Here is a 23191-nt window from a genome sequence, read left to right as displayed (position 1 = left end):
CTATAGCTCCGAACTATAAAACTGCGTAGCACACTGTGTTCTCTTTGATGGGTGGTCTTACCACGTGAAGCCCACAACTGTATTCACTACACTGATTTCTTCTGGAGACAGCCATCAGACATTTTCCATAGATGGCTCTCTATGATGCCACTTGCTGAGTAGCACTGCATTCTCAGAAAATAATTTTTGATTTTCGGTTAGATCACTGTGCAGGGAGTAGTCTATAAAGATTACAACAGCAGTATAAATATTAAGAGCAAGCCCTGTTTGGAGAATTACTGGAGATTAAATGAGGTAATCCAAAATTAGAAATTGCTTTCTTCAAGGAATAGCGCCTCTCATGGCCAAGGGTTGCATTTGGAATTGCAGCTTGACTATTAGTGACTAGTGTGGCACTTATGATGGCATGAAGGAGCCATGTTTTTCTAATCCTGAACAACCTCTTTGTGATCAGAAACGAGCAGAATATTAAATGCGAATTGACATGTTAAAGGATTTATAAGGGTACTTAAAAAAAGAATATGTCTAGATGTAAACCGCAAGGCTATGCCAAACGCAATGTTATCCTTCAAGAATCTGGCAGTCACTTCCAACTAGGGCTATTTGATAACAGGATGCCTGACGATCAGACTTTTAGTAATTAACTACAACCTGTCGGGGAATTGGGCATCAAGTGTTCAGCTGTTGCAGTGGTGCTGCGGGGGAAAACAAGCATTAGTTCCCCTTTAAATCAATGTGCTGTCCATGTCATCCACAGACATGTCTGAGCCTTCAGAGCTAGAGAAGCTCTTGGATATGAATAAAAACCAATAAATGTGGATCCTGAACAGGGCACCCCATCTATTGAGGCTGCATTCACACCTGCGTTGAGGAGTTTTGTTTGTCTGCTATGTTTTCATGAACACATAAATGGCATTGTAGCATAACTGATACAAATGGGAGCAGAGGAATGCCGCTGATTATTTTGGGGTCTGTCTGCTTTCTGTTATGTATCCTTTTTTTGGGATAAAAGAAAATGCACGTTATATATCACTTTTTTTTACAGTCTAAGGTCAAGTTCACATGGTCTGTTTCTTAAATCAGTATCTGTAAGCAAAAACCAGGAGTGGGCGATAAGTACAGAAGAAGTGGTGACGTGTTTCTATTATACTTTTCCTCTGATTGTTCCACTCCTGGTTTTGGCTTACAAATACTGATGAAAAATACTCATCAAATACTGACGCGTGAATGTGGCCTTAAGGCCGGGGTCACACTTGTGAGAAACTCGCACGAGTCTCGCGTCTCAATACCCGGCACTGCCGCCGGCACTCGGACCGGAGCACTCAGCTGCATAGAAATAGATGCACTCCAGTCCCGAGTGCCGACAGCAGTGTCGGGTATTGGGACGTGAGACTCGTGCGAGTTTCTCACAAGTCTGACCCCGGCCTAATGGAAAGAGTCCAGATTGGATCCTTAAATGATCAATGTGGCCCCTCGGCTTCCATGTGCATCATTATTCAATTGCCTATTATTAATGAAAAACAGCAGTCAACCGGAATGTCCCGACGCAGGTGTGAACAAAGCCTAATCATAATAATGCTTTATTACAAAATTTAAATCCAGAGAGGGCCCTAAAAAGTGGAGTGAAGTGGCATTTTAAGTGGAGTAACATGATAAGAATACATCTATTATCTCGAAAACATTAATTTGCTAGAAAAACTGTCCATACTCCCCAATTATGACTGTCAGTTTAATTTAGGGTGCAGACTGAAAATTCCTCTGTATGTACAAATACAGTTAGGGACAGAAATATTTGGACAGTGACACAAGTTTTGTTATTTTAGCTGTTTACAAAAACATGTTCAGAAATAAAATTATATATGTAATATGGGCTGAAAGTGCACACTCCCAGCTGCAATATGATAGTTTCCACATCCAAATCGGAGAAAGGGTTTAGGAATCATAGCTCTGTAATGCATAGCGTCCTCTTTTTCAAGGGACCAAAAGTAATTGGACAATGGACTCTAAGGGCTGCAATTAACTCTGAAGGCGTCTCCCTCGTTAACCTGTAATCAATGAAGTAGTTAAAAGGTCAGGGGTGGATTCCAGGTGTGTGGTTTTGCATTTGGAAGCTGTTGCTGTGAGCAGACAACATGCGGTCAAAGGAACTCTCAATTGAGGTGAAGCAGAACATCCTGAGGCTGAAAAAAAAGAAAAAATCCATCAGAGAGATAGCAGACATGCTTGGAGTAGCAAAATCAACAGTTGGGTACATTCTGAGAAAAAAGGAATTGACTGGTGAGCTTGGGAACTCAAAAAGGCCTGGGCGTCCACGGATGACAACAGTAGTGGATGATCGCCACATACTTAATTTGGTGAAGAAGAACCCGTTCACAACATCAACTGAAGTCCAGAACACTCTCAGTGAAGTAGGTGTATCTGTCTCTAAGTCAACAGTAAAGAGAAAACTCCATGACAGTAAATACAAAGGGTTCACATCTAGATGCAAACCATTCATCAATACCAAAAATAGACAGGCCAGAGTTAAATTTGCAGAAAAACACCTCAAGAAGCCAGCTCAGTTCTGGAAAAGTATTCTATGGACAGATGAGACAAAGATCAACCTGTACCAGAATGATGGGAAGAAAAAAGTTTGGAGAAGAAAGGGAACGGCACATGATCCAAGGCACACCACATCCTCTGTAAAACATGGTGGAGGCAACGTGATGGCATGGGCATGCATGGCTTTCAATGGCACTGGGTCACTTGTGTTTATTGATGACATAAGAGCAGACAAGAGTAGCCGGATGAATTGTGAAGTGTACCGGAATATACTTTCAGCCCAGATTCAGCCAAATGCTGCAAAGTTGATTGGACGGCGCTTCATAGTACAGATGGACAATGACCCCAAGCATACAGCCAAAGCTACCCAGGAGTTCATGAGTGCCAAAAAGTGGAACATTCTGCAATGGCCAAGTCAATCTCCAGATCTAAACCCAATTGAGCATGCATTTCACTTGCTCAAATCCAGACTTAAGACGGAAAGACCCACAAACAAGCAAGACCTGAAGGCTGCGGCTGTAAAGGCCTGGCAAAGCAATAAGAAGGAGGAAACCCAGCGTTTGGTGATGTCCATGGGTTCCAGACTTAAGGCAGTGATTGCCTCCAAAGGATTTGCAACAAAATATTGAAAATAAAAATATTTTGTTTGGGTTATGTTTATTTGTCCAATTACTTTTGACCTCCTAAAATGTGGAGTGATTGTAAAGAAATGTGTACAATTCCTACATTTTCTATCAGATATTTTTGTTCAACCCTTCAAATTAAACGTTACAATCTGCACTTGAATTCTGTTGTAGAGGTTTCATTTCAAATCCAATGTGGTAGCATGCAGAGCCCAACTCGCGAAAATTGTGTCACTGTCCAAATATTTCTGGCCCTAACTGTACTTTCTGGGCTGTAACATAATGTTTATTTTCACCTTAGATAAGACAGATCATGAACCCAAGTCATGACGTTGTTCCGATCTAAATGCATCTAATCTGGATATCCAGATTACTTATGAATTGGGAAATCCACTCTTATTCCACAAAAATTGTATCTTTGTATTATAAAAGAAGAGAATGTCCAGCTTCACCGAATCCGTAAAAAAGAGTTTTCTTTATTCAGAAACTTTAAACATAGAGGATACAGGCTTCAGCACAAACCATATGGGTAAGAATCTCAACGCGTTTCTGGAGACTAAGCTCCCTTAATCATGACCATCTTTGTATTATGTCTTTCGGTTTGTCATGACTACTACAGTTGCACCCAAGTGTGTAATGATTGCGGTTGTACCCTTTACGACTGCAACAGGCCCGTGTGGGGGTGATGCCTGCCGACGCCAGTGCATATTTCAGCTAGATGTGTGTCCCAGTACCAGGACATGGGGGATCAGGATGGGCCCAACATGAGGACATATATACCAGGATGGGGGTCATATATACCATGATGGGCCCAGGATAGGGGGACATATATTTCAGGTTGGGCCCAATATGAGGGACATATGAACCAGGATGGGTGACATATATACCAGGTTGGGCCCAATATGAGGGACATATATACCGGGAAGGGGCTCAGAATGGAGAACATATATACCAGGAAGGGGCCCTGGATGGGGGACATATATACCAGGAAGGGGATCAGAATAGAGAACATATATACCAGGAAGGGGCCCTGGATGGGGTACATATATACCAGGAAGGGGCTCAGAATAGAGAACATATATACCAGGAAGGGGCCCTGGATGGGGGACATATATACCAGGAAGGGGCTCAGAATAGAGAACATATATACCAGGAAGGGGCCCTGGATGGGGGACATATATACCAGGAAGGGGCTCAGAATGGAGAACATATATACCAGGAAGGGGCCCTGGATGGGGGACATATATACCAGGAAGGGGCTCAGAATAGAGAACATATATACCAGGAAGGGGCCCTGGATGGGGGACATATATACCAGGAAGGGGCTCAGAATGGAGAACATATATACCAGGAAGGGGCCCTGGATGGGAGATATTAGTACAGGAAGGGGGATATTACTACATTATGGTGGAGAGGGGGTACATGTATGTCTTTATAGGATTTAAAACGTTGCAATGGCCTGTATATGTAAATAACATGTGGGAGAGGGGGAGCCCAGGTTGGGAGGGGGAAGTCCAGGTCCAAATTTTGCACTGGGGCTCATCGGACTCTAATTACGCTACTGATTGTATCTGCATCCTTTTTACATAGGGTCAGTGCTCAGATATACAGTAATAAATGCTAAGTTACAAAATAAAAAATGTAGGTAGATTACATCCGCCATAGTAGAACTTTATTTCTCTATCCTCATCTTTTTGGTAATGTGCCTATATCTTCCTGTTTTGGAGGAGCATTAAGAGTATTTATGTTCAGAATATCAATTCAATCAATAAATAGGTATATAACCTCTAAACTCTTGACTAAATCTGTTGAGGAATGTGCTGATATGTACGTGGATGTGCACACCAGAAGTTAGTGCATGCTGGATACTTGTGTACAGACAGCTCCAGATCCTGCGTCCTAGATCCCCATCCCCGCAGGATTCCAGCCCTGCTCTTCCACTCCTCCCCCCTCCTCTCCCATTCTCCTCTGTGGGGAGGCAGAGCACATAGATCCTGCATCAGCACCAGCCACAGTCACAGCATCTCCGCTCTCCATCATCAGCCAGAGTGGGATATAGGGGGTGGGGGGAGAAAGAGAGGGACACCCTAACAGATTATACTGGAGTGGGCTGGAGGAGGTGAGAGGAGTGAAAGAGAGACCTCTGTAACGCTGCAGAAGGAGGAGAGGGGGAGGAGAGGTAGAGAGAAGGAGGTGGTGGTGGTGGCGACTAAGAAGGGGGGATGCAGCCGGTTTTCACCTGAAGACATAGAAGAAGAAAGACTGGAGAGGGTGAGAGGAACCGTGTTGAATATTGCACACTGGAGAACAGGTAAGACTTATGTATGGATTGACATTTCTCATCATGGGGGCTACACATTGGCTCCCATATTGACAGTGGATGAAGCAATAGTGGCCAGAGTGGGATTTGGAGAAAACACAGGGTGGAGGGCAGTGTTAACCTCTCCAATGCCATAGTGCTGCTGGTATTTGCATTGGTTGCGTTAATGATACGTTTGTCACCCTAACGCTGAGTGCAGACTCTGTGATACATTGCAGGGCCTTTTCCAGTTAGGGGTTTGTAGGGGGTTATGTTTTACCCACCACATTGCTTATACACAGGCTGCCCACTGTTCTTCAGTGTGTTTTTCTCTTTTAGCAAAAGCCCCATGGGGATATTTTTATTGGTTTTCTTATTGGTCATGCCCAGACCTTCTAACGCCTCATCCTTGCCTTAAGATACAGCCAGGGATGTGCTTATAGGATACGTTGTATATGGTTGCACTGATTTAGGATGTTGGTGGCCTGTAAGACTCATCAGAACTACCTATATATGTTCACATAGTCTTTAGTTTTCCTTATCTGTGTTTACCTCGAAACAGAATCGTGAGCAGTATTTACCTCCACTTGTCACATCCTGTGATGTCACTGCTGATGCCAAGCAGGGTTTCCTGCATGTTGACATCATGGCTACCTAACCACACCCCTAGCATCCCACCTGCATCAGGACTAATACCCCAACCATGTAGAAAGAGAGGCTGAATCATAGCCTTGTAATTGTATCTTCATATACTTGTATCTTCATATAATGCAATAATGCATCAGTTCCTGGGTATCAGCCAGGTGTGGGGTGAGGCGTAAGAAGCAGAGGGTTAAATCTCAGCTCCTATCAGTGTTTACTGCAGCCTCATTTCCTCTTTGCACTGTGATCTCTCACTTTTCTCATTCTGATATTCTACTTCTGTTCTCCTACTTCCTTCGCTGTCTCACACTTGATTTCCCCATATCCCTCATCTTCTGCTCCATATCTCATTGCATTCTCTTCACGGCTCCGTCTTGCCTCTCTTTCATGCTGACTTCCATTGCTGTCTAATCCCTTGAAGTGTTTATCTCCCAAGCCTAATATGTATTCCAGACTATCATCATCATTTTACTCACAATTCTGATATTCTTCATTAATGCTGACCTTCATGTTGTTCCTGTGGCTTTGTGCGTATCTTCTACTAAATATTTAGTTTTGATTGTTAGCAGCTGACAATTCATGAGAAAGGTGTCAAATGGTAGTGGTCTTCTGGAAAGAAACACACTCTTATAGGCTGAACTGGATGGACAAATGTCTTTTTTCGGCCTTACTAACTATGTTACTATGTTACTATGTTACTCTGAAAAACAATTGATGTGTAGAAAGTCTTTGGTTCCAGATATCTATGCCTCCAGACCCTACTGTAGTGGTCGTCTGAAAAAAAGCTTCCAAAGAAGACTGAGGTGTAGAAAGTCTGTTGTCCCAGATATCTATGCCTCTGGACCCTACTATGGTGGTCTTCTGGAAAGAAACACTCCGAAAAGCAATTGATGTGTAGAAAGTCTCCAAACTCTACTGTAGTGGTCGTCTGAAAAAAATGCTTCCAAAGAAGATTGAGGTGTAGAAAGTCTGTTGTCCCAGGTATCTATACTTACGGAGCCTACTGTAGTGTTTTTTTGGAAAAAATGCTTCCAAAGAAGATTGAGGTGTAGAAAGTCTGTTGTCCCAGGTATCTATACCTACGGAGCCTACTGTATTGTTTTTCTGGGAAAAATGCTTCCAAAGAAGATTGAGGTGTAGAAAGTCTGTTGTCCCATGTATCTATACCTACGGAGCCTACTGTAGTGTTTTTCTGGAAAAAAATGCTTCCAAAGAAGATTTCGGTGTAGAAAGTCTGTGGTTCCAGATGTCTATGCCTACGGGACCTACTGTAGTGGTCTTCTGGGAAAAAATGCTTCCAAAGAAGATTAAGTATGTAGAAAGTCTGTGGTCCCAGGTGTCTAGGCCTGCGAACGCTACCGATTGTGTAAAGGAATGTTATTTAGTGTGCTCTTCTTTTATGCTTCTATTATATTTGCTCTATGCAATTATTTTACATATTTACTCATTAGATCCAAGAGGTCTCACTAGATCACCTCTACACTTTTGCGATATATCTCAACACTATATGTGCTACCACCCTGTAGTACATACTGTACATCAATTAGTGACCTGGTTCCAGCAATCAGATCAGTACTCTATGTATAGAATGAAGCAGTTATACGTGTAGCACAAGATATTGTGGTACCAAAAATGTCAGCTCAGGGATTCCCTAACTGAAGTATATGATCCAGGGGTAGCACTAGTAATCCTGGAGTAAATAAGTGTAATGAATGGAAACCAAGGAATCTCTTAAAAGTATATTTTACAGATCTAATATTATATAGCTACTGAAGTAGAACAGAGTGTGGACCAGGGTTGCCAACTTGACTTTTTATTTTTTTCTGGACAGTTAAGTAAAAAATCACAGACAGAGAATATTTTTTATGGGCACATTGGAAAACCATAATAAAGCACTATGATTATGAGTGATACATGTCTACAGCCCATAATTCTGATATGAAGACACTAGCTGCATTCACCGTAAACTGTAAAATGATGATAATTACTGTCAAAATAATCTGCATACGTTTCTTCAGCTTCAAAAAAAAATCACAGACACCTTAAAAAAAAATTATGAACAGGGCAAAAAAGCGCTTTATGTTTTATGGACTGTCTTTGGAATTTCTGGACAGTTGGCAACCCTGGTGTTGATATAAAGAATAGTATGGCTACTGACAATAGGACATTGTAATAAGAGACGGTAAAGATCAGATTACTTGTTATTGAAAGTCTGCCTGAAGGACACCATCTTGCAAATTGCCATGTTGACAGTTTCCTATGTGTGAGAATGATCGGTGTAATACGCTCGAATACGTTTTCTAACCCAATCTGACAATTTTGGGAAATTCAGTTGTCTTCTTCATGACGACAATACAACTTTGCAAGAATGGTCTTGACATAAACCATCATGGCTAGTAATTCCTGCAAGGAGAGGACGCTTGGTATCCTGACTGCTTACATTTTCGTCCATATCTCCACCCCTAGTGCTCTTTTGCAACCCTCTCCTAATGTCTGTCTACTGTCTTACCGCCCCAGCTCTACAATTCCAGCCTCCCCTCCCTCTCGCACAATCTCCTCCTGTGCTCCATATCGGCCCCCCAGTGTAATCTGCACTGTGCAGTTTTGTGTTCCCTCAGGTTAATCCTGCTCACTATCATCTGCTGCCCCCTCCTCTCACATCCTGAACCCCCTACATCTGTCTCCTTCTCTCTTACCATCACAACCTTTCACTCCAGCATCCTTTTACCGTATTCAACTTTCCATCCTTATAGGCACCGCGTCATCATCATCAGAACCATCATCATCATCCTTGCAGGACATCATGGATTGGCAGCCATGTATATGTCTTACCGTTTAGGTGATTCATAGCAAAATGTTATAAAATACAAGAAACTGAATATATTTGTTTTTAATATTCCATAGGCTCTCCCAAGAGTTCATGACATTGCATTGATCTCGATGTCGTCTGTATGTCTATGAATATATGTGTGTCCAGTCACCCGTGTATGGGTATAAATATACAGCTATGTATGTATGTGTCTATTTACTTATGTGTGAGGATCTGCATGAATATATATTGTACACATTGTGTATACCTATATATAATGTGTATGTCTCTATTTACCTGTGAATGAATGCACAAGCAGGTATGTTTATGTGCCTGCATGCATATATCTGTGTGCTCACATATGTGTATATATGTTCTATTTTGTGCAATATATATTTATTTATATTTTCATTATATATGTATATATATTCTATTATATGTTATATATATTAGTATTATATATGTACGTTTTATTTTGTGTAACAAGTATATATTTATATTATATATATATATATATATATATATTTGTATTATATATATATATGTTCTATTATGTGTAATATGTATATATTTCTTTGGTTATGTGTATGTATGTGTTCTCATCTATTTTTTTTTTTAAGTGTCTCTGTTTGGTCCTTCCCTAATGCTCAGTCTCTTATAGTAGACAAATTGTGACACCTAAATTTTCCTGTTATTATTTGGATTTCGTAGGAATTAATCTGCAGTCTATGGCAGATCTCCATTCTTACTCATATTAAGAATATTTCACTACTTTGTTGTACGAAATTGAGATTTCGTTGTTGACGTTCATGTAGTATAAGATGATCGCTATCTCTGCCCTATGTGGCTTTTTGTTCCGTCTCCTTCCCATACACCACTCTTTGTTATCCAGATTTATGTATCAATGCCTCTGGTGTCTCTCTGTTATATTTAATCTTTTCTGTGTGATCCTTATAATATTGGTGGTTTTCAAACTTCGGCCCTAAGGTTAACACTTGTTTGTGGTTTTTTTTTTCCATTTCCCTTTAAATAAGCCGTAACAGAGCTTTTCCACGTGCAGGATATAAGGGGTTAATGATCTTACATAAAGCAATATGTACAGTGTTTCCCATTAATATTCATTTCCATGTGACGCACCCATGATCTGATCTTTCTCTATGTTGAAGGCACAACCACACAGACCTCTCTCTATGTCAAGTCTTTCAGGCTGCAGTTTAGAGAGAAATTACTCTTTGCAGATTATTAATGGTACAAGGGCTCACCTCTTAACCCCTGCGTTGCCATATAGTGCATGGGAGAAGCATATATTGGATGTGCTGGAGGATTCCTTCATGTCTCAGGGTCACAGAAATGAAACTCATCCTGACGGTCTGGGGGCAGAAAGATTCATGCACTACCATGCCAGCATGACAAGGACATTACAAGGTCATCTGGATGCTCAGAATCTTAAAACAATCTGGAAAACCATTCTGATGTAAATTGCGCTAGATAGATAGATTTAACCCTTGTAGTAGAGGAGTACATGTACTGTGTAATTCTCGAGGGGTTAAAGTCCATGACATGAGACTGTAGGAGGAAATAGCTTTATGGATGGCCGGGCATGAGACATCATTTAATGGAGAAATAGCCACATTTACAAATATACCTTATGGAAATGTCATTGAGAACAGACAGTCCTATATTCCAGTAGCACCGAAGCTCAGGAGAGAGCACCTAACTATTGCAAATGGGATTGAGCGGGTTTTAAAGTAAATTCTCAAAGTTCAATTGTCCTCTATGGATGTAACATAATGCTCCACATTGTACCGCCAGGGGGTTTATATGTGTATGAAGCATGCTGGGCGCATTATCACTGGCGTGCCGTGCATTTTGGGCATTTCTTTGTATGTCCACACACAATGAAGCCTGAGTGATTGTACTTGATCTTCTACCATGATTCATTTCCCACTAGGACATTATATAACTAGACCCTCACTCACCCTTTTAATTATTTTCCTGCACTGGCTTAATTGCTTAAACTAAAAAAAAACCTTTACATTATTACAGCAGTGTAGGAAAATAGGATGCAGGGCGTACGACCAAAGAACACCCTGAAAATGGGTCATGTTGGAAGCTGTTGTGCACTTTCTAGATGCGCTAGATTCAGAAGAGGAGAATAACTTTGCTATGGCCGCTTGTTGAGCGGTTGATTATGGTCTGTTGTTCCCTGTTATCAGCCATTTCAGTTGGTAGTGAGAAGGATTTGAGCATTCTCTATCGGTATTTTAAGTGATATGCAAACGAGGCTGCAGATCTGAAGACTCTGTCACTCCAGCTCTATTCCAAGCCCTGCGCCACGTCTTCCTTCTTGACTGATGACTTATTTGTCTGAAGTCACACTGAATAGAGGCTATCAGTCAAATAGGAGGAGGCAGAGCTGGGACAGAAACAGAGCTGGAGTGCCAGAGGCTTTCAATCTACAGCCTCATTTACTGATTTCTCAATAATGGAGGAACAGACTGACCATGCAAAAGTATTACTTGACTTGTCTTTGACAGAACTGCATGCACATATAAATAGATTGACAGGTGAAATTCTGATGGCACATTCCCTTTAAGGGCTACTAAGCATCAGTGCTTTTTTCCAAGAGTAAAAAGCACTGGCGAAACTGGGCTGTCAGGGTCATTTCACATGTGAACTCGATGCACTTTCTCTAAGTAAGTTGAGTTTACTGTTTTCTATATATTTCTTCAACAAAAACATTTGACATCTTGTTTAATGTATTGCACTGAGCTTCTTACAGGCGGATTATTTTTTGTCCAAGGTTGTTGAAATTAGACAAACATTATTATTGAGACTATCAGACTGAATGTGTCAGGTAAACTGAGAATGTATGCAGCTGCACTATTCACTTTATATGGATTAATACCTCATTCTAATTTTTACTGTTTAAGAGATTCAGAACCGGATCTACGGTTTATGATTGTGATTGTTTTTGATTGCAGATTCAATATGGTTCACTATACTATGATATATTTATGATTCCGCATTGTGAACGTTCATGCAGGCTCTTTCTGTTTTTTGCTTTTTATAAATTATCTCTTTTTAATATCTTGTTGAATAAAATAAAATATTTTATTATAAAGCATGTATCTATTCTTTAAATATGAGAAGATTCTAGTCTGGAATCATGAGGCTATATTTTATTGGAAGTAGTATACAATAATCTAATATTGGGACTAGTGTGTTAATTCTCAAATAGACAGTGCGCTCATTTTTAATGCATCCCCAACCTATTGCTGAGAGGCACTTTGTACTTAAGGCAGCTACACCTGTTGGGAGGTGCCTTAGCAACATTCTTTTTCAGTGCATTTATGCAACTGCTGAGTTGCCAGGTTCTTTTCTGCTCCTTCCAATTTGGGAACTTAATACCCAGGTCTGAACCCTGAATCTGCACCTGTATCTGATCTTTCCTGTTTCTGCCACCCTGGGGGAAGAATACCCAGGCCAGAGTACTGAATCTGTACCTGTATCTGATCTTTCCTGTTTCTGCCTCCCTGGGGGCTGAATTCTCAAGCCTGAACCCTGAACTTGTGTCTGTCCTCGTCTGAATTAGGACTAATCCCTAAACATGTTTGTATCTAAGTCTGGATCTTTTCCTAAAGTTCCTGTGTCTGAATCTGTACTTATCTCTAAAACTGGCAGTGTCTTAACCTGTACCTATCTCTAATCTGTTGCCTCTGTGCAACATTAGTGGTTTGTGTGTACTCTTGCAACTTCATTGTAAGTACCTTATGTGAATCTGGCTCTGGCTGTCCTGTGTGTACCTGTCCTTGTATTGGTTTTGTGTGAACTTGGTCTTGTCTGTTCTGTGTGTACTTGTCCTTACCTGACCCAGTCTGTTCTATGTAAATCTGCATCTGCGCTTCCCTGTCTGTTCGCACTTGAGGTCCAGTACCCACTTGCCAGAGACCCAGTTATACATGAAGCTGTTCTTGCCCATCCAGTCTGAACTGGGTCATACACATGCTTGACTGTATATCAGTCGTGTCTGCCAGCAAATTAATATCTTGTTGATGGTCGGCTGCCGTGTGAACGAGGTCAGTCCTGGTCACGCCTCCCTAGTGTCCTGATCCAGACCGGATTTTGAGTCCTGTTGTCCGTTTTCCCGGTCTGATCATGTCAGGGGTTAACTTTTCTCAGTCTCAGTCTGGTCTCAGGTTTGCTATTTATCTCCGCTGCATCCTGCAGGTGGTGTCAGTTATAGCTTCTGCCTACGGCGTGAGTAGCTGACTTTGGTTATATCCTGATTTGTCCTGCTGCGATTCCTGACTATTCCCGTGTCTGTTCATTCCCCTTCTCTCGTTCCAACTCAGTGTTTTCCATTTGTGTTTGGACTCTCTGGTACTTGACTCGGCTTTGTCTCTGACCTGTCTCTGTCTTTTGCTCCTGGTACTTCTGCTTCCGTCTGGTATTGACCCTTTGGTGCGTGTCTGACTCTGAGTTGATTTTCCCCTTTATACTACTGTACTCTCCTGGTTTTGATGCGGTTTGTTTGACTACCCTGTTGCCACCCGGTGGTGGCATCGCTGTAGCGCTGCCGGTCTGCTCTGGCAAGTGTTGCAGTTTTCCCTCCACTCAACTGCCATCTAGTGGAGCGTGCATCTACCTGCATAGCTGCGGCGTGACACCTAGGCTCTCCTCGGATTGTGGCATTTTTAGTTGCCGTGCATCCGGGGTCAGTTTTGGGGAGGCACTTGGTCACGCCCTTCCAGGCTCTCCTTGGTCCATAGCACAGTGGGACCACGATCCACACTAGCGCTAAACAGCCCGAGCGTAACACTTTATTGCCCTCAATGTGAACCTAGCTGAAATATTTATTTCAAATTGCTCCCCTTGAGCAACAGAGATAGTCATATAATATAGCAGAGTACTAGGGGGTCTCCAGTTCCTTATGGGGTCCCTTGTCAGCCTATGAGTAGAATAGTGGCTGCTACACAGCAGTCAGTTATCTGGACACCTTTAACATCTGCATTTTGCTGATGGATGTAAAATGCAGTGATAGGGAATCAGTATTAATACACAGTATTACATTACATGTTACACTACATTACATAAGTTTACTAAGTTTTAACCTATGCTTTGGAAATGATTTGTTAGTGTAGTATAGATTTAGAAAAGCTGTAAACTACCGTATATTAATATTCAGTTTTATGACTTGGATTTGTAGTGGTGTTATATAGGCTTTTCCTTACAGTATTTCTCAGTCCAATTGCTGAAAGGGGTTGTCCGGCCTTAGGCTACAATTCTGTAGACACTCTATGTGACTACTTGCAAATTCTCACATGGCATGCATTGTGAGGATTCTTCGGTGCCAGCGTCTGGAGTGGACGGTTATGTGTCCACAAATATGCGATCTGCATACTTCCAGCCACAATCCGACTAGACTTGTCCAACCTCGTTCAATACACTTGCACTGAACGAAGCCAGCTCATGACCGCATGTATACTTCCGGTCACGTGCTCGCTACTACCGATGCCGTCACCACAGAATCCTCACAGTTTGCAGTGCAGTTACAGAGAGTGAGTACTAACTTGCAGCCTAAGTCTGGACAACTCAATTGAAGAGTAACCAACATTTTAAATTTTGTTAAATATATTAATCAACATTGTACTGTATCTTATCAGAGAAATCTGCTTCTCTCAATGCCTGGGCTGATCTTCCACTGTTAATACTTATTAACAATATCTCCCATAACAACGACAGGAGATGCCAGTTAATGCTTTTAAAGTTCTATGGAGGGAGGAGGAGCTAGAGGCAGACACAGACATTCTTCAGAAACTACAGTTACAGTCAGGCTCGGACTGGCCCATAGGGAAACAGGGAAATCCCCCGGTGGGCCCCTGTGCAAATAAGGGCCCCCAAGCTTACTCTATGGGCAGTACTTGTCATAATTCACTTGATTCACTCTGTTCAGAAAAAAGCAGCATCTCATCATTCATTAACCAAACTACCCAGTTTATTATTATATAGCGATATAGGTGAATTTGTTACCCAGGGTTGTGTAATATTTGTATACAATTGAACAGTGGGCCCCCAAAGTCAATGTTACTGGTGGGCCCTTGACACCCCAGTCCGACACTGGTTACAGTTCTCCAAAGAACTTTGAGTACCATCCATCATCACCTATCTCAGTAATAGGAAAGTCTGCATTTACTGACGACAGGTTTTGCCAACGAATTGAGAAGTTAGAAGAAGAGTGATCAGTCGTGATGGAGAAAGAACTGATTTCTCTGATAAGATAAATGACAGCTTCTTATTTTCACATTCTAATCACCAATGTCCAAATATTATGGCTGGCACTTCCCAATACATACTCATCAAAATTCGGTCTAACCTAGAAAACAGCCGAAATAGTAACATAGTAACATAGTTAGTAAGGCCGAAAAAAGACATTTGTCCATCCAGTTCTGCCTATATTCCATCATAATAAATACCCAGATCTACGTCCTTCTACAGAACCTAATAATTGTATGATACAATATTGTTCTGCTCCAGGAAGACATCCAGGCCTCTCTTGAACCCCTCGACTGAGTTCGCCATCACCACCTCCTCAGGCAAGCAATTCCAGATTCTCACTGCCCTAACAGTAAAGAATCCTCTTCTATGTTGGTGGAAAAACCTTCTCTCCTCCAGACGCAAAGAATGCCCCCTTGTGCCCGTCACCTTCCTTGGTATAAACAGATCCTCAGCGAGATATTTGTATTGTCCCCTTATATACTTATACATGGTTATTAGATCGCCCCTCAGTCGTCTTTTTTCTAGACTAAATAATCCTAATTTCGCTAATCTATCTGGGTATTGTAGTTCTCCCATCCCCTTTATTAATTTTGTTGCCCTCCTTTGTACTCTCTCTAGTTCCATTATATCCTTCCTGAGCACCGGTGCCCAAAACTGGACACAGTACTCCATGTGCGGTCTAACTAGGGATTTGTACAGAGGCAGTATAATGCTCTCATCATGTGTATCCAGACCTCTTTTAATGCACCCCATGATCCTGTTTGCCTTGGCAGCTGCTGCCAATGAAATGAAGCGATCCAGAGTGGAGTAAAATAAAGCTTTATTGTAAACAATTACTATCCAGTGCATAAATGCCCAAGCACCCTAACGAAGTGGGAAACTGAATACTATATACTATTCAGTAGCAAGTAGTGCAGAGTAGTCTATATACATTCCTTATACTGTCCGGTGCATCCCTAGCTGCCTAAGCCTGCATATAATGCAGATGTATATAAAACCAAAGGATAATAATGATATCTACCTGCAGCACAGCGTCCCACCTCACCCCAACGCGCGTTTCGCAAATACCTTCTTCCGGGGGCGTGTCTTATTTTCACATGTAGTTTTGATTTATGAAAAACAATGGTTACTCCTTAAAGACAAAGAACGCCGGTGTGTATTCGAAACGCGTTGCTTTGCACTGTGGGTTCATAGTTTTTAAATTTTTTAAAATAAATACTGGAATTTTAGGAGCTGGAATTGTCCTCCTTAAATAATCCTGGCTCCGTACTGAGCCCTATAAAATGCTATTAGACAATTACATTTATTTTATCTGACGCCTGTTTCCACAGCACAGTGATATATGTAACAGGAGCAGACTGCAAGCAGATTTTTTCCATGAAGGAACCTTAACTATACCCATCCATTGTGATAATGTACAGAACTGTATCTATATAAATGGATAACTGTTCCACTCATCAAAAAATATTGTGGTAATCACTGTTAGTGTTCATCGCTTTATAGTGTCATTTACGGATATGAATATTCTGCTGTAATGTGGACGGGAAGGACCTGTTTAATAGATGGATTTGACGCTGAATATAATGGAAGTATTTTTAAAGCAAAATGTTCAGAGGCTGTAACAGTCAATTTCATAGACGAGCTGCTATGATTCACACATTCTGTATATTAATGTTTTCGAGGGAAACATTTTGGGGGTTTCTTATCATAAATCCTGTTGGAGAAGAATATTTCCTTCTTTTCGAAGCCTAAAATGGCTGATAACAGGAAGCATTATACTGTATTATATATTTAGCAGATAATACTTGTATTTTATTATTTATTGTTAGTTATTGACCAGAGTAAGGCATTTTCTGGCCATGGGTCCTCTAATATTAGTTCCCCCTGATCAACCTCCTTATAGGCAAAACACATTTCAGAACACATATAACTAAGGAAAAATGTGGGTTCCTATTTGGATGACCTCTCGTTTGCATACTAGGATCAATGGATCTTTCTGTTGCACAGCAGCTTTTACCACTTTCACAACCTGTCCGAGGTGCTGAAACCCCCCTGATAACTAAGGCGCGCTTCATTTCCACACACTAGGGTCAGTAAGCAGAAACTGTCAGCGCTGATTTAGGTACAAGTAAAGAATTTTGCATAATGTAGAAATACAAGGGAATTTTTACAGTGGCGATGTGGTTGTCAGCAGGAATCTAACACTACAGCTCAGAATGAGCATCCTTCTCTTAGTGTTAGATTTGTTGCCTGTTATTTTGTGTCTAACGGAGGATGATATCAGGCATATAGATGTCCACATTTTTCACATTGCTTCCCATTAGTCAGTCGTCATCTGTGTGAAAATAAATCCTAGTTCAAGTGTGATTCTCACTAGGAGCATAAATAACATAAATCTTGGTGTTAAAATCCATGGTTTTAACTCTTTAAAGAGGTTTTCAAATAGAAATATTCAATCAATAAGACTTATTACAAGGGTTCTAGCCTTGGGAGTTATAAATGTTATAAATAGGTAATGGCAGTGGGTTTAATGGAAAGTGTAGTGCAGCGGTGTCCACACCATGCAGCAATGAGACAGTGACCCAGGAAAGTTCAAAGCAAACGTGTTTAATGTCCAAAAAGTCACACAAAAAGAAAAGCACACGGTATCCTACAGATGGCAGCCGGGGCGTCAAAACAGTCCATATCCGAGACCGGTGCTGTGTGTCACTGCACCACCGTGTCACGCTGAGGGGTGCCAGGCGTTCGCTTCTCTTGGCTCTGTGTTACCTCACACAAGCCGGATGTTGCAGAGCCACCTTCTCTGCTGCTTGCAAAACAAACACTGACACACTCAAACCCATTACTGCAGGATTTTTAAATGGAATCTGTGGCCATAGGCCACTTGCAAGACCCGGCCTGGAGGGAGCGAACTGCTCCACTACCATCCTGTAGTTCGCTCCAAAAATAAAAGCCCATGCCAGGTTTTCTTAAATCTGTCTTCGGAAAATAGCTCATCCAAGACCAACACTTACTTTTATTCTGCAGTGCAACCACAGCTATACCTGTTACTGTAATGCACTCCCGCGGCCTCAATACACTTCTATGCACATCCTGGGGGATACATAGCGACCCACGCATAAAATACCTGTCACTGCTTCACTTAAGGTAACCATGCACATTGGTATCACTTGAAGCTTTTGGATTTGCCTAATATTTTATAACCAGGAATTATTGCGTATTGTAGTTGATATTCTGCTTGTGCAGCTATTGTCAGAACTCCAATAGAAGTGAAAGGAGAGTCGCTAATTCTTGGCCATGTCTCTATTAACAGCAACCCAAAGATAGATGTTGGAAGACCCACATTCTCAAGATAATTGCACATCCAAGAGTTATATATTGAACCTATCCAATTTTTTTCATAGGATATGCTATAATTGTATTAGATGGGAATACTCAGCTACGGCTTCTTGGCTAATTACTTCCTACCAGTCAATTATAAATAGGAAAGAAAGTTTTTAAAGATTTTTTAAGCATTGTACATCTGCAAAATTATTTTCCGTAGTAGAGTTCATGTATAATATTCTTCTTATCCCCCAATCACAATGATAGCTTCTAGGATCCACCCAACCCTGGAATACCCCCCAAAAAACTAAAAAGCACACAACTGGATAAATGTGTTCTTGGATCTTATTCCAGAATGATTGGATAACTCAACCACAAGAAATGTGTGATGTCTGCTCATGGTGCCTCACATCATTCATCTGTTGGGTATATGCCCATTTTTAACCAACTGGCCAGTGAGATATAAGATTTCGGGAGAGCCTGGAAAACTCCTTCATTTTGAGTTCTGATAGTCTTAAGAAGCCAAGTGTACTTGGCAAAATTGTAACTTTTCCATCAGGAGTTCATTAAATATGTATAAGGTCAGTTATTCATTACATCTCGTTGTCAATAAGTAATTTTATGGATTTCGTTGCTGACAATGAACACAACCAGGCACATGTGAGTAATTTGATGTATTAAATTACAGCCTTGCAGAGAATGTTGCCCCTTTGTAGCATAAGGATATATACTCTTCAACATTAAAATTGTCAGAACAAGAAGGAAAATGTGTGGAATTTTGGAAATCACAAAGTTGATAGACAAATTAATTATATGCAAATAATGAACATTGGAAAGAAAAGTTTCAAAACTTCTTAATTTATTAATTATTGAGTATGAGCACTTTTGGCAGACATACATACACTAACATGCCTTGTGTGAGAAACCAGAGTGTTGAATGGCACAATTAAGGCTCAAAGGGATGTCTATGCTAGGAGTCCCGCATAATGTATAGCACCAGAACCTCTGTAGTTTTCATTACAGGTATACTAAATAACTCAGTGTTACATTGATTAGGCAGTGGAACTAGTGGTATGACCATTTCTCCAAAGTGTCCCAGGAGCCATTTTTCAACAAGTTAACACCAGGCCACATGTTGGTCGTGCTATTGTGAGCAGTCTGCATGGCCTAAATGTGCTATAACTTGCATTGTCTTCAGACTTGTCTCCTATTAAGCTCATCTGCCTATGTGATTTTCACAAATTGCAAAGGAAGCTGACAGCAGCAGATCTTGATGATTTGCATGGTCAAGTGCATCCAGCAACACTGACAGGCACAGACAGAAAGAGGGTCCCTGTGCAACAACAATATATGGGTTCTTTGCAGCCCAATAATTCATCATAATGTACAATTCCACCTGCTTTGAAAGTGGTAGTGGCCCCCTTACCTCTTGGGCCGGTGTATGGCTGCACAGGTTGGACAAATGGTATGTCAACCCGTGTTCAGCAAGGCAGAACATTCCTCAAACAACCATTAATAACCTCATTGATAGCTGCCAAGGTGTGTAAGTGCTTGTATTTCAGCACATGGTGCACATACTAGATGTTGAATACATCAGGATGTATTGAAAATTTTCTTTCCATTTTTTCAGCGTTTGCATATCATTAACATCCATCCTGTGATTTCTATAATTCCACAACTTTACCTTCCTGATGTAGCAGTGTGGAGAAGTGTATAAAAGCACCATCTCTAAAGGTCTACAATAATATCTAGTGCATCTGGTAGGCCTTATAAGACACTATACCCCATGATTTTCTTTTCATTGAATATAAAATGTGTATTCTGTATCAGTTTGGCAAGTGGTAGCACAAGAACGTAGCTTGCCGCTGTCTTTTATGTCACAAATAATCTTGTCTTTTATGACACAAAAGTCAGAGCTGTTTTTAGGGGATGATAGCTTTGGACAAGACCTCAGTTTTAGGTTTCCGTAATGATATGCTGATGACAGGTTGAAATCAAAAGCAACTGGTTGTGATCTGCTGGAGAACTTGGCAGCAAGTGGTCATTTTCCCTATGGCGCTGCCACAGGAGAAATAAATCATTACACAATTCCTATTAAAATTAATGGTCTGCTTGTAGGGAATGCTGGTCCTCTCGAAAAGTGATGTTCTTTTGTATATGTTTTTCGCTCTGGCTAATATATAAAGATTGTGTAACCCAACACATCTTAAGAACATTGACATATCTGTAGGAGGGCAGAGCAGAGACACAAACCGTAACTATCAGGAGGCTCAGTATTGTTTTTGTCACAGTGCCCTCTCATTTGTAAAAGGTTGCTTCATCAATGCAAAGTTACAGGGGTTGTCCCATGAGAGAAATACATTTTACCTTCCTTATAATTCTGGCAGACAGTATCGTACCTGAGCAAAGAGGGAAAAATGTAACCACATACAAGTTCAACATGGGCTCAATATGTAGATGCTATAACTGATAGCATCAGGTATGAAATATATGTATTATTTACTCTCACCGTAATAATCATGTGTTTAAAAAAAAAGAGAATAACTTAAAGTGGTTTTCCCACACGCAAAATACATTTTAATCAGTAGATCTTGGAATAATTATAAATTCCACAATTGGAGGTGTTAAAAAAAAATGTTCCTGTGCTGAGATAATCTTATAAATGTGCCCCTGCTGTGTACTGTGTAATGGCTGTGTCTGACCGTGCAGGAACATGGTCTGATCATACCACAGCTCCTGGGCAGGGGAGGAAGCAAAAGGAAGGATACAGACATTACAGCAATGGATCACAGAAGCTGGTTTCTGTAAGGAAAAACATTTCCCTGCGTGATTAAAAACATGTTATACCTTACAGAAAGAATCAGCTGCGATCCTGTGCTGTTCTGTCTGTATACTCTTTTGCTTCCTCCCCTGCCCAGGAGATGTGGTATGATCAGACCATGTTCCTGCATGGTCAGACACGGCCATTACACAGTACACAGCAGGGACACATTTATATGATTATCTCAGCACAGGAACATTTTTTTAGCATATTCAATTTTGGAATGTACTGTATTATTATTCCAAGATCTATTAATTAAAATGTAATTTGTTTGTAAGAAAACCTCTTAATAAACAAATTTCCAAACAGTCTTAATGAAAAATGTTCTACCATTTTGCTGCTGTAGATGTCTGTTTCTCATACTTTTGCAAAACTGATACAAATCCTTTAGGGCACCTTCTCTGGCTCCTGATGATTCTCTCTGATCTGCCCCATGCCTTTGGCATTATAGTTAAGACTAGGGAGATGAAGGGGGTTGTACACAGAGCTGCAGTGTAGAGAAGGGAGTGTATCTTGGAGGGCACATATAACAGAATGGCTGAGAAGAAAGGCATATGGAGAGGAAAGTACAACATTGGAGTCATTGTTAGACGTCAGGATTTTCCTGCTGCGTGGGATGGATCCCAAGCATTATCTGGTCCCACAGTCTTCCATTCAGGTCAGGCTGCTGTGATTGCTGTTCAGCAAAGACGTCGGTCCCAGCATCATGCTCAGGCTTGTGGTATACGTTTTGTTACTGCGGGTTCTTCAGCCAAGTCTGTGGTAACCAGTGATGTGCAGATGCAGTCTTGCCCTCTGGAGTCTAAGTACAGAGATCACATTACTGGGCATGTCCGTGATGTGGTGTCTTCTCACTGGTGGTTGGACGTTGGCTGCTCTGATAGTGTGGCAGCTCCGGATTGGCACGTGTGCGATGTCTCGGCTGACTGGGCATGAGTATTTGGGGTGCAGCCTAGAGTATAAAAGGCTTTCAGTGGTGCGCTAATGTCATTTATGTTTGGTGTGGGTAGATATTCTACCGCTCTGTCTGCACGTGTGTGTGTCTGCCTTTGCTTGAGCCTGTACACTCTTGACAGGCAGGTGGCACATTTATGCGGTTTCGTACCCTCCTGAGTTTCTAGCCTGCTACATGCTTTGGGTGCCGGTCATGCACGGGTTCAGTAGTGTCAGGACTAGGGTAACTAGCCGCTTGGCTTAGAATCTGTTTCTATTCTTGTGTGCGGTTAGCACAGTCCAGTTACAGAGCAAGCTCAACCCTTACGCTATACTTCTCAGTGAAGTCGATAGGGTATCGGACCTAGCGTCATAAGAGTTCTTTCTATTGGCTCAGCATCTGCTTCATTCGTGTGTGCGGTTAGCACAGTTTAGTTGCAGAGCAAGCCTAATCCATGTGCTAATGTCCCTGTGACGTGAATAGGGTTTAGCACTTAGCTCACTTAGTGCGGTACCTCTTGGTGAAGTAACTGAGCTTGGTACCTGGTGCTCCAATCACACTGTGTGGCGTTAACACAGTGTGTTTAAGGTAACGCTCGCTGTTTTGTTCTGTCATTATTCACACTAGCAGCAGGGTTCTCCTCTGCTCTGTGGACTCCAGGTTGCGATTGCACTTTATTTTATATTTTATTTAGTGCAATCCGCCAACCCTAACAGTCATACTAATAAATACAAGCAATGTACTTTAAAATATCTACAGTAAGTTCAGACATCAGCACTGCCTATATTACTGGGAGAGGCACTCCCACAATAGAAAAATGTGAAGCTTGGATGAAGCTTTAAATTGCATATGAGGGGGTCTACAGATGAATGAAGGAATGAAGACTGCAGACTGAAACGTAGTGCAATTCTATTAACTA

The 23191-nt window shown here is 41.3% G+C and overlaps 1 protein-coding gene across 1 annotated transcript in view; it reads left to right on the top strand.

Moving 5' to 3' along the window:
- The first annotated feature begins 5124 nt into the window (after positions 1 to 5124).
- Positions 5125 to 23191, top strand: part of DLGAP4 (DLG associated protein 4) — a 300448-nt gene continuing 282381 nt past the window's right edge. Inside the window, exon 1 of the mRNA XM_069752301.1 lies at positions 5125 to 5475. The gene's annotated coding sequence lies outside the window, so the exon portion shown is untranslated. The remainder of the gene's footprint in view (positions 5476 to 23191) is intronic.

The sequence above is a fragment of the Ranitomeya imitator genome, chromosome 2, assembly GCF_032444005.1.
Source record: "Ranitomeya imitator isolate aRanImi1 chromosome 2, aRanImi1.pri, whole genome shotgun sequence".
Classification (NCBI taxonomy): domain Eukaryota; kingdom Metazoa; phylum Chordata; class Amphibia; order Anura; family Dendrobatidae; genus Ranitomeya; species Ranitomeya imitator.
Note: the sequence above shows the minus strand (reverse complement) of the source record. Positions and strands in the feature narration are given on the sequence as shown.